Here is a 13,606-nt window from a genome sequence, read left to right on the forward strand (position 1 = left end):
CTAAACCTATTTTATTGCATTAGCTTAAATCCACTGCTACACTAATGTCTTCTGCCTCTTATCAGAATTCATTAACTTAGTTTCAAGATATGCTAACAGAACATATTTTGATTTTCTGTAGGCTTCTTTTTAGTTCAAAATATGGGCAAAACAGTCTTTCATATGATCATGTCCTCAGATGATATTTCACATAAGAAAGCTGATGAAAGTTTTAGTTCAAAGGGACTGTAGATGACTAAAAGGATGTCAGAAAAGTCTGTGTACTCATTTATTTCTGTCTATGTCTGTAATTAGATGAAATTAACATCTACTGAGTAGGATCCCATTACTAACAGGGAATTACTTTACCCTGTGAAAATGCAAAGATCTATGTAGAGACATAAGAGTATATTTTGTACTGTTTGTGTGCAAAAAATAAACAAACTTCTATATAAAGGTAGCTGATATTTGGAAACCATCTGTTCAAGGGATGGTGACATTATTCTTAACAATGGTAGTAGGAAGAAACAATATTGTCATAGTGTAAGACCCAGAATGCAGCATTAAATCCTTTAGTTCTTCAGCAGTCAAACTCCACTTAGCTGAAGGGAGACCTTTTATAGTAAGAATGTGACACAATTGTAGGCAAAATATGGAGCATGTATGTACTCTGTAATTTATGTACTGAAATGCCTAAAAATGACATGCTTCATCCTGAGAGCATGATCCAAAGCATGAAAGTTAACTGCCTACCTCTCTATGATGGCAACAAGAGTGCCTATGATGCATCTGAGGGGCAAGCCACTTAGTTACTTGTAAGTAACTTGTAGAAACTCGTTACTACACTGAGTGACACTCTCTGTAAGACCTCATTTTCCCTAGTCCTTTACCCCTCCTCTTTTGCAGTGTTTGGATATCTTTCTCTGACCCAAGTCCTACTCCCAGTGGACAAAAATGTCCAAGCAGATTTATTTAAGCTATCATTAAGTTGTTTTCCCAGTGTGTGCTCAGCAGCAGAAAAAAACATCTCCAGAGCTGTCTAAGCAATATGTACTCCATTTGTTAAGCAGTCTGTACCCAGTAGGAAGGTAAGATGCAATTTGTTGAGTTTTGGCTGGCGAGTGATTTGATTCTTAGCTTTAGACAATTAAATTCATCCTGCATTCCTGTCCACCTTCTGGGAGGGGTGTAACAGAGACCTTGTCAATAGAGATATGTATCAGCTTGCTGATAGACAAGTGCTCATGGTAGCAATACTTAAAGTATCTTCAGGCAGTTAAATGCAACACTCTTCCTCCTGTTGTAGTAGTTCATTCCTGGGCCAGTACAGCTACCCTACTTCAGGACTGTAAACATATATTCTAGCCATTTATGCATAATTAAGGTTAAATCTATGTACTTTTTAATGTATATGCTTTTTTTTCCCCAGATTTTAGGACACAACAGACTTTTAGCACAACCTATGTAAAAAACCAATTGACTAATACATTTAAATGTTTCAAATCCAATGGAAAGGGAGCTTCTTACTGAAATGCTACTAAAAATAAACCTTGGTTTTAAGGAACTGTAAAGTATCAACTTCTCTGGCATGTTCTCATTTGTCTGAGTGTTTAAAGAAAAAAGTAACAAACCAGTACTTAACAATACGAAAAAGAGGTGTGTGTTTGTGTGTCTTATTAAAAATATGATTGTAAAACCTCGCTTTATACATAAGTAAGTAAGGGAAGATGGGGAGGAAAGAGGTACACATTTGATTGTTTTCCAAGAAACAATGCAAACACACAAGCAAAAAGAAAATATATAGTCCTTACAAGTTACATATATTTTTCAACATTTATCATTGAGGAAATTGTAACTTCTCCTTTTATTCTGAAGATCTTAAAAAGAAGAAAAAGATACTTAATGGGTCTCTCATCTAAAATGATATTTTGTGTTTGTAGTTCCACAAGCTTTGTCCTTGAAAAGCAGATAACACTCATCATTTTTCTAACTCATTGTCTTGTATCACTAAGTGAATGTGATCATAATTGGCCTGTGTATACTTTTTTTTCCCCAAAACTATTCAGCTATTTCATACCACTTTTCCATAAATGTGTTTTGTCAGTTTTTCTATAAAATATGCATGGGTTGTTTATGCAAATTTTCAGAAGGCAATAACTTTCAAATATATATAATTTAATGGCATGGCTGCAGCCCTGGCATCTTTAGTTTGCTTCATAAGAGACAAACTGCAAAGTTGGATTTGTCCACCTCTGTTGTTCCCTGATCCATGGACAGCCCCTCAGCAATATTCGACTAGCCTTTGAGCTTAGTTCAGCTGAGCTGAAGTGGCCTTGAGAGACCTGTCAGTCACTGAACTGTTAATAGAAAAGAAATCCTGTGATCTGTGGTCACTCTCTCTGCAGGAAACCACCTTGGAACCACTGTAGCAAAACCAACACCTGAATTTTTTTTCTGATACCAGCCAAACATAATAGAGAGATATAACTAAACCTTTTGTAGAGGTAGCTGCATGCAAAGACCTAAGCAAATCCTAGCAAAATCCTTGATCCCTTTATGCACAGTGTACTTTAAACATAGGTGCACTTAGAGGGACAAGGCTTGGCACTAATAACCCGAGAGGGCTATATCTTCTGAAAAGTGCCTGGATGAGGACTGCAGGACTAAACATTGATGGCATTAAATACCCTCAGGCTAACATGGTACTTGGCAGATATACACCACAGGCATTCATGTAGTTTTTAAAATAACTGTATTTTCTAGTAAGAATCGGAGGAATGCATCACAACTTGATGCTTCTTAGTGCTTGAATGAAAATACTTAATTCTTAGCAATATTTTTTTTAAAAAATTAAACTCCTCCTGACTGGAAATTTGCCTGAAATACGGAAAAAAAGATAAAAGGTTAGTCCCATGTGGGGTTTATTGTGTGCTTTAAGTTGTTCTGGTCAGGATGATGCAAGATCTGAGTGATAGGATGCTGTCATAGCCCCTATTGTACCACCACACCCTTTTCCTCTCCCCTGCCAGTAACAGAGAGAAGAGAAAGTTAAAGCAATAATGACCTGATAAGCTACAGCCAGCAAACTGAGCTTTACTGCCTGAGCATCATGCGTCTCTTGCACCCTGGCCACTTCAGAGGCTCTTGTGATGGCTTGACATGGAGAGCAGTAGCACAGTTGTATTTGGGAAGACATCTTCCCAGAATAGCCTGTGCACCAGCTCACAAGGATAAGGGAAGGTAATCATGAATATTGGTAGAGAAACTGTCCCATTTTCATTGTTTATAAACCATGTTCTGGCATGGGAATGGATCAAAGCAGAATATGATTCCTTTATCATTTTCAGGGTGTTTTGCATGTCTGTTTGCTTGCAGCCTAATAAATATTGTAAGATGAGATAAGAAATCCTTTAGAAAAGAGTATACAAATCACATTAATGAAGATTATTGAATGAGCATTTACTTTAGGGTCACTTGCTCAGAGCTAGTGACAGCTCACCAGGAAGTGCTCGATAACCCTTCACATCTCTGTTGCTCACCTGCAGGTTGTCCAGTAGTTCTGGGAGAAGCTTTTAATTCCATGTTGATCACATTTTTCAGGCCTTCATTCATATGATGCCACATTGTGTGCTGCAATGCACCATCAGGAATGAATCTGTTCTGCTTGGAATCTGTAGTTAGCATCCCAGAAAAACGGTTGTGATTAGCCAAATCAAAGTCTTTCAAAGACAGCAGCCATAGCCCAGCTGAAGTGCTGCAGCTGATGTCACCCTATTAAAATACTGTTTTCATTTTAATCAGTGGCTAGAAGACATTATTTTATTTAGTGCACACAGTGCATATAATGAACTGCCTCTTGCAGACTGAATCTTCAGGAGGTGTCAAATGGGGGGGTGGGCTGGCTGGAAGTTTGTGGGTTCGGTTTTGGTTTTTTTTTTTTTGCTTGCTTGTTTGTTCCTTGCTTCTGTACTCTAGATTATACAGAGATTCTGTACTCAAATTATAATAAAACTGCTGATGCTTCTCATCTCAACTTAATACTGAATGACCCTCAGGTACTTTTTTTTTTTACAGAAATGCTGCTTTTGTGCTTAGTAGATCACAGTGTCCGAGGGAGCAGAACTCAAATAGCCACTCACCATTTCATAGCAGAAGGTGTGGCAGAGAAATAAAGCTCCATGTCTGTCACACTTGGACTCACTGACCTGCTTGCTGACAGAAATGCAGTTTTGGAAGTAATCTAATATCACAGTTTTGCAGTGCTGTAGTCCAAATTGGTTTCTGACAGGACAGACCAGTTCCCTTGACAGGACCTTGCAGTTGGTATAAGGGTTGTGATTACAGCTGGTTGGCACTGATGGCAAAAAGGGGAAAAGTTTTGGTTTAGAGAGAGTTTATAAAAATGAAGATGAAATCCAATTTAGCAAAATAGGAAAAGTTATGGCAGGAAAGTAAAGTTTATTTTTCTTCAGAAGTTATGTTTACTTTTCATTAGATGTCAGAAATCATTCTGTCATATTAAGATGAAAAATTAGTTGTCTCTTCTCTCTCTTCCTCATACAGACTTTCTCTCTACTCACCTCCATTCTTCCTTTTCTCTCTCCCTTTCGTTTGATTTCTCTCTCTTTCATGCTGCCTCTCACTCTGTTTCTCACTCCCTTTCTCTCTTACATGCCCTCTGTCTCTGACCCTGTCTCCCTCATGCTCTGCCTCTCTCCCCAGCCCTGGACCCACTTCCTTCTCATTCTCCCTTCCTACCTTGGAAACAGTTTTTCTCTGGATGCTTTTCTCCCCCCAGTTCCAAATTCTTGATCATAGGGATTCATATCTCTCCCTTCCCTCCACCCCACAAACTTACAATAAGAAAGCTTATTTTTCAAAAATTCTTCCTCTCTCCCAGACCCTCAAAAACTTGATGTATGGATTTTACTAGGGAAATCATAAACATAGTAAACATACAGACTTAGCCATGGTAAAAGAAGCAAAATGAAAATCCTGTGATATTAAAAAGACATGCATTGCAATTTTTAAAAGTATGACACTCTGGTCTCTGATTTTCGACCCCACTATTCATTATTTTTACTTGCCTACAACAAGTTTGTATCTGCAGACAAGTATGCTGCTTTGCAGCTGAGTGTCTCAGCTGAGACTGGGCTATATGAATAGCAGCTAATTTGGATATTCAGTCCTTAACATCTGATGATTTGACTTCTGCTTCTTGAAGTTTAGTCAATTAAGAATGTAGAAAACCCTCTCGTGGATCTCCTTGCTGTATCCCTGAGCTCATGACATCATTGGTAAAATCTTATTTGATAAGAAGGTTTTAAATGTATGTACATGAAATTTAAGAACAAAATCCTAATATTTATTTACAATACCTGTAAAAGTCTCTTTTATTTTAAAAATGGCATTTGCATGTCTTGTGTCTTCAGATCAATCCCTTGTCAATGGAAGGTATTTTGAATAGCTCATGAAAAAGTAATGAAATGGAAAATTCACCTAATTAAGCTGGTTTTTTACCCTTAGTTTAAAGTAAATGGTATTTACTAAGTAAACAGTTTGGACTTAGCCTTCCTCTTTGTTAGAACAAATTAATCTCTTTCTGCAGGATAATGGCAAACAAGACTGTATTTAAATGATAGTGTGAGCTCTAAGAAACAAAGCAAAACTCCAGATTCTTCTAAAAATGACAACTCTTTGTCTTGCAATTATTGTTACCCAGTGAATGCTACAAATTGAAAAAATGTATTCTGCCAATATACCTAGAAAATTATTTTCTCATCTACAAGCTCTTTGTCTAACTGATGACCTATTTAAAGAAGCTGTAATACACTCTTTTTTCATTAGACATGTAGGTGATGTCATGCAAGGAGAGTCTGTGATTATGTATTTATTTTTTTATTTCCTAATTGTTTATGTAAAAATCTTTCCCTTACAAATCTCTCTCCTTTCATTCTTCTTTCTCTGTTACCCTATTTTAATTTTTAGATGTTTGATTTTTCTTTAAATAAATCTTCCTGGCAATAAGTTATGTTTTAGAGAGGAAAACGAAAGTGTTCAGGTTCTATCTTTTCTCTCTTTACTAAAGAGTATATAAAAAAGAACAAATCATTCTTCAACCCAATTTTACACACCGGCTACAATGATAGAGAAGTAATAGTAACATAAAAATGTAAGTCTTGAACAGTCATTTCTAGCAGATGATGATATATTAAACCTCCAGTTGTGTCTGAAATGTAAAGATATTATTCTCCTTTACTCGTTTATGACTAGTTTAGCTTTGCAACCAAGCATGTTGCTTCCTCAGCTGAGTATTCAGCTGAGGTTGCTCTGTTGGAGCACGAGCTAATCTTGATATTTGCTCCTACTGATGATCTGATTTCAGCTGGTTTGCACAGATTTGACTTGGGATCATTTAACTTCTACTGAGGAGCTGTAATGAAAATTGGAATCTGAGGAACAAGCTGAAGTATGATTAAAAGGAACAAACTATTTGGGAAGGAGAGGAATCCTGCATCTCACTGCTAGGCAGTTCAAAGGGAAAGTGGTCATCAGTCAAAACATTAGCCAAGTGGCTATCAGGACAATGATAACAGAAGTGGAAAGGGGCCCTTAAGAGCTGGCTTGAGAAACAGTCTTCTTCAGCACAAATTATTTGTGTCGTCCAATTCACTCACCACTGCAAAGAATAAAGCAGGTAGCAAGCATGCCTAAGTGCCATCAGACTGGACACTTCAATAACTAGTGTATATTGATCCATATTGCACTGCTATAATCTAGAACTGGGAGTAACTTGGATGCTGTTGGACACTTTACATATGTAACCAGGAACACAACAGCTATGTCACACATCTAAGAAAATGCTTTAAATGATCTCTGTTTAATCACAGGCTCCTACCATGACTTGTCTGGAGATTGGTAATATACAGTTCCAGATACTTTAAAAATCTTTGCTTGTGGGAAATGTGTATTTCTTGACTAAGAATGAACACAGTTAATTATAATGTCAGAAGAAATGGAGTATCTAAGAGGCCAAGGGGAGGTAAAAAAATACAGCAGGGGCTATGTCACATAAAAACAGAATGAAGAAGTAGCAATATTTAATGGAAGCTCTTCCCTTTTCTTCAGATTTACTGTGAATTTTGTGTGTGCATAAGCCGAAAAAGATGGAGGGGAAAGAAAGGACCTTTCTTCAGAAGGCTGGCAGCACTGCAAACTGTTTATGTGAGAAAGGAAATATGTTCACTTTCACGGTGCTAAAAAGCTTTCTACAAACACTCTCCGAAGTCTCCAAAGCCTTTTAACACATCTGCAGCAAAACAGAAAGAGGGCATAATCACCTTGACCTCACCTTGTATCAAAAAAGAATGAAACAAAGCTTCAGAAACCTTCAACAAATTGCATATATTCCTTATTTGTTCACAAGCTGTTGCATTTTATTCACACATGGATAGGCAGCAAATATGTTCAAAAGCAGCCGGTACAAACAAAAACTTAAAAATCATAGCATTTACTTTTCACTCCAAGGATCCTTCTGTTTTCAGTGACAAGATTTCCTATTTATACTTTGTCAGCTCAGCTTTTGGTTGTACATGCATGAATTTAGTACTGTAACAGAGGCTTGTACAAGGACCTGTAACCAAAAATATTAACTTTTAAAGTGAGACTGTTCCATTTCTCCAAATTTGCAGACCCTCAAAATCTAGAAATAACACCCTTTTAAATATTGAATGTGATAAGAACAAATGGCTGTCTACACGGGAAGTAAGTTATTCTACAATCCCCTGGTATGGTTGCTTCACAGCTTAGCTTTGGATATGGAGAGCATAGATACCTTCCCAAAAAGAGTTAAGCTGGAATAGGCTAAAACCTTACTTGACAGGCCTCTAAAGCATTGATATCCCAAGGGAAAAGGGAAGTCTGGGGAACTGGAAGATGTCCACTCCCTGTTAAGTGCAGAGTTTTATTTCTCTACCCTTACAATGGCAAATGATGATGGGACCAAGTGGAGTCTGTGTGCTTTGATGGCCTACTGTTTCTTCATTCTTTTTATCCATGATTCCTTGACTGGGTTTCTGAGGTCTGCTTTTCTGCTTTTTCTCCTACCCATTTGCTAGGGAGTCACAGGACATACACAATAACTAAGAAGATATTTAATGATGTTCTTTAACTTAGGAAACTGACATACTAGGAAACTGTTGTTTTCCTGCTCTTAGTCTGTTTTAGATCAGTTTCTCTACAACACTGAATAGTTTTATATTTTAAGCCCGGAAGTTCTTCATTTTGCTAATTCCCAACTGACAGGGAATTAGTTTCTTGTTTTACTAATTGTGAATGTGCACTTGCACCTGTTTTGTTTTATAGGTTTAGAACACATACATACATAGATATAATAGATACATATATATTTATAACACTAAACTTTTGAATCAAAATGTGTATATATTAAATAAACGTATATATATAAAACCTAACTGAATTGCATATGATAATTTCTACAGGGTGTTTAGTTACTTACAAAGTGGTGTCAATTCATTACTTTGTTTTATGTGTTATGTGTACTCAGTTAATCAATCTCATTTTTTTTTTCCCTGTAAGTTTTATCTTTCTTTCCTCCTCAAGGGTGTAGAACCCCTGATGTGTAGACTGAGATGAAAAAGAAAGCCTTTTCTGATAATGGCTGTTAGACAGCAGATACTTCATTAGATGTGCATTGTCTACAGCACTGGTTAAGCATTACTAGGGCAATTATTCTAATTTTAGCAAGCACATCTCTTGTTAGTTAAGTGGCCACTTCCTTCTGGCATTTTTACTCAACACAGAACACTCCTTCAGCCTGGGTATGTTCCCAGGGCTCTGTGACCTTTGCTGAAAAGAAGGGTGATTTACCCCAGCTGAGGTTGATGCCTCCAGGCGTACTCTCCCACTGACACACTTCACCTTATTTCATTTCTGTCCTGTTTGACTCTTCTCCAACAGAAGAAAAACACGTAATGAAAGGGAGAAGTCAACAGTTTCAGATTGAACTGCAAAAGACTTTCCACACTGATATATAGGAGAAATGAAAGTATCGCTCCTTTCACTTCCTGGACCAGTGCTTATCTGAATGATGTGGAAATACCAGTGTGAGGGAAGAGTGGTTTCATACGATGCAAGAGTTTGCATTTGGAAATTTCATCTGATATTGAAAACACATCTTATCTTAGAGTGAGATCACTTTTTTTTGTCCTGAGCTTACAAAAATTGTTCTTATTTAAGTCTGTGGGGCTTGAGAAAACTTTCAAAATGTGCTGTGCTGTAGCGGCAGTAGAACTTGCAAGGTTAATATTGGCATGTGTAAAGATGCCCAAAGGTCCTGTAAATTTGGCTTCTCGGTAGGAGTCATCTTAGCTCTAACTGTAAAATTAGTTAAAAAAATTTGGCTAATTGAGAATTCTTCAGTGTATTTAAAAAAAAAAATTCAATAATTTTGGATGGTCTTCCCCTACAGCTTGATGTTGCTTCCTAAATTTAGAAGGTCAAAATAAAGGACAGGTGGCCTTAATCTGAAAAGAAGATGAAATATTATTTTAAAACAGTATATCTTTCAGAGTAAAAACTTAATCAGTTCAGTAACTGTAGGTCCAGCAAAGAAAACTCTGTCTCTCCTCATTAAATAAAAATGTATATTTTGTGTTGACTAAAGAATAATGAGAATGAAGAAAATTTCCTACAATTTATGATCTAGTCTTGGCAGCAGTAGAATACACATGTTTTACACTGTGAAATATTGATTAAAACTATGAAATAAAACTGTTATTTGGGCGAAAAGTGATATAGAAGCATTATAACAACTAGTTAAAGAAAAATCTCCTAAAAATAGCCTCTATTATTATTTTCACATATACTTAGTGTTGCAAAATCAAATACACTTCATCTAAAGAAGATATTTTGGATCTTACTTTACAAGCGGTGTTACTATAGCTATGCTGGCTTACATGAGCAGGGCTTTCTGTGTGTAAAATTACACGATGCAAACTGTTTCTTAAGTTACAGCTTAACTGATACCTAGGAAATATATATTAATATGAGTGACAGATGTATTGCCAAGAATTACTTTTATCTGATCAAATAAAGAAAATTACTTCTGCTTCCTCAAAGTAACCAAGAAGGGTCATGATTACTTTTAAATTTGTTTGGGTAATGGAAATGTCAGTGAAAATATGAGAAGTTTAAGGAGGGTGGAATAAAATACCAGTCATTTTTTCACTAAACATACAAAGAACAAGAAAGGAAAGATAGGCAGGTTAAGCATCAGGAAGAGGAAAGGGATGATGACATTAATGCTGTGCCTGTGAGGACATCTCCTTTCCAGATGTTGTTCATAACATCTTCAAAACACAAGAGACAATCAGAACAAATAGTGGAAAGAAGTGATCTTTGGGCTATGCCTATATGATTTAAAATTAAATTGGTACCCTATTCATGCTATCAGAGCAAAACAATTGTACATCTACTTTGTTTTGAAGAATTCTGTGGAGGAAAAACCCTGATATCTCAGCTGTGAAGCTAGGTATTCATAAATACCAAAAGTATGTGTCTTCCTTCAACATCCACATCATAATGGAAGCTTTTGCTGTCTTGTCAGTCTGAAAGGGAGAAAAAAGTGAGAAATTCTCCTATTGTACCAACCCTAGAGCCAAAGGTCCAAAGGAAAACCATGGTTGGAGATACTAAATAAAAGTGATGCCATGTAGTATCTGAAATAGCAGATTTTGATCCCTGCTTATTGCTTTAGGGCAGAGTCTTTCAGTGACATGGTCTATTTTTTGTTCTGCTTTGGATGTCATACTAGCTTTGGCAAAGACTATTGCATCCACAATCTATGCTTGTTCCTAAATGTATGCTAAGATACCATGCAAACTAAAGAATGAATCTTTCTTTATTCTTTATAACTTTTTGTTTATTTATTACCACTGTCCATAATTTTATAGTATGATTGAAATGCTTTTAAATTATTAGTGTGTCTATTGATATATTGCTAGAAATTACTTAGTCACTGTTCACCATAAGTTTTGAGCATATACATAAACCTAGTTCACCATGAAAAGAAAGAGTCATAACTGCAAGACATTCCATATCCCAAGAGAACATGTAGGCAGGGTAAGAGTTAGCTGAACGTGTTGCTTGAAAAATGGTACCCTAAAATTGTGCAGTTGCAGCCTTATGTTGATGTCAAGCCCTGTCCTCCTGATATCTGGGGTTACTGTTTCAGAGGGCTCATACTAAGTTAGATAACATCATACCTGTGGATTTCCAGGAATTGAATTAGTTGATTCATTCCAGGTTCTTATTCATATATTGATATATTGATTTGATTTCAAGATTAAGAGACAGTATTGTTCCATTTTAATCATATTAGTTAATTCACTAGGATTTCAAGCTGTATGCACAGAAATATATAGTCAATTTTCAGTAGAACTAACAAAAAAATACACAGCTATCTTTATTTACAGGGTACAACAAAGATTTGCTACTATTAGGTGATTTCTTCCATTTGTAAGACCTTTGATCTGGCTTCCAAATTCATGTTGTTGTCATTCTCAATTTACTATTACTTTTACCACATACTCTAATATTTTTAGATCCTTTTCTCCACTACTTTTCACCTTGACCGAACAAGTTAGTTATAAAGTGTGCTTTATGTTTTTATCTGAGGTTTTAAATAACTTTCAGATTCATTTGCTTGTCATCTGAAAGGTTTATAAGAAGATGAAAATTTGAAAGTTATCTATCCTGTGCCATATGTACTGTTGACACTTCATATAACAGTGGAATTAAGCTCGGAGTCTTTGGTTCCAAAATGAAACAGTTATTTATTTTTGAGCTTAAACAGACTCATTTGTAGCTGTTAGAAACATGGAGGTTTATAGCTTCTAAAAAGCATGAAGATAGTGGATCTTATGAAAAAAACGAACTTCTAGTAAATGTGGTTTTAGTGTACACTATTGTCAATAAAACAAGTGTAAGATCCAGAATGATAAATTTAGATAAATAAAAAGATGTTGCTTATTTGTAGTCCCTCCATTGTCTGAATGAAGGTTTCTGAGTTGAAACCTTTAGGATCTCAAAGCTTAAGATGATGTTTAGGGGAGACAGCAGGTCACTGGCTTTGGAAGGATGTAGTACATACATAGATTGATGTGTTCTATTGTAATGTAAGTGGAGCAAGTCTCCAGACAAGGAAAACTGGCATTGTTTGAAGAGAGGGTCTACAGCAGGAACTGGGAAGGTGGGAGGAAGGTGCTGAGAAGTACCTGGTCAAGTAGTGCATGTCAGGTAGATAGCAGAAGTATAAAAATATCCCTGGAGGCTGGAAAACCACTGTAATTGATTTGCAAGAGGCAAAAGGTGAAGAGAAGGACACACATTATAAAAAATCCAAAATTAAACAAACCCTCAAAGTCCCCCAGAATGCCAACCAAAAGATTTAAATAACAACAGACACAAGACCAAATAAAATTGTCTCAGACTTACATAGCCTAAATTCCTTTTAAATCCCCCAGTCTAGTGTTTCCTATTTGGTGGCCTGTGGCCTTCAGGGGCTTCTACCAACATAAAATGCTAAAACCAGCGAATTTTAGTCACCTGCATCTGGGCCATTCTTGTCATGAATGTAAGGTATTACAAAAGGACAAGGAACGAGGAAAGTGATTGAGCTATTAGGCATTAGTGATACTTGTAATATCCTCCAAATCAGTATGATGTAATAACTGCATATACTTAAAAGTTTACCAGATATGCAAGTGCAAGAGTAATCGGTAATCTGTCTTTGCGTCATCATGTTGAGCTCAATGAAGTAGTGATAACTAGGGAAGAACAACAAGAAGTAGAATATCCCCAAGAATATAACAATTACCTTATTAGTTAACATTTATATTACCATAAATCTCAGTTCTGAAACAGCATTGTGGGCTATGGAGCTTGCAAAATCCACAATAAGCGTCCCTAATATGAAGAGCTTTGTGCTGCATAAAATTAAATAGTAGTAGGCAGTAATACTAAGTGCTCTGAGCATTTTGTTGTTGCTTTTGTATATAACCCTGTGTATTTAGTAATGAGCAAAATGATGAAAACTCCTGAAATGTACCATAAAGGTACTGCATTAAGATCCAGTCGGTAAACTATTTTTCCTCATGAAAGTAAACTGGATAAAATCTTAACATGAAAAGAAAAAAAAAGTATCAGTCTTTCCTGTGTCTGAAAACTCTGATGAATCTGACAGAGCCAGTTTCTTTTAAGTATTAGAACAAAGTTAAACAAATCCAAGGTATCGATTATAAGAAACACCATTCACTCTGACTCACATTTCTGTTATAAATTTGGATACAACGATTTAACTGAGGACATTTAGTGAGCTTTATTGCTGCTGCACATGTATTCTTTTGGAGATAAAATTACACTACATGGATTAAACCAGTCTAACGCTCTTTCCAGCAGCAGTGATCTGTTAGATGAGCTCAGATATTGTAATTTCCTCTTGCTGTATGTAATCTTCTGGGGTATATTCCTTTTTTCTTTATGCTGCAGACAGCGAGCTGTTCTGATCTCTTGCTGGTAGAGTGTGGAATAACAACTGTCTCTCCTG

Source organism: Haliaeetus leucocephalus, unplaced genomic scaffold (genome assembly GCF_000737465.1).
Source record: "Haliaeetus leucocephalus isolate CR32 unplaced genomic scaffold, Haliaeetus_leucocephalus-4.0 Scaffold185, whole genome shotgun sequence".
NCBI classification, from domain to species: Eukaryota; Metazoa; Chordata; class Aves; order Accipitriformes; family Accipitridae; genus Haliaeetus; species Haliaeetus leucocephalus.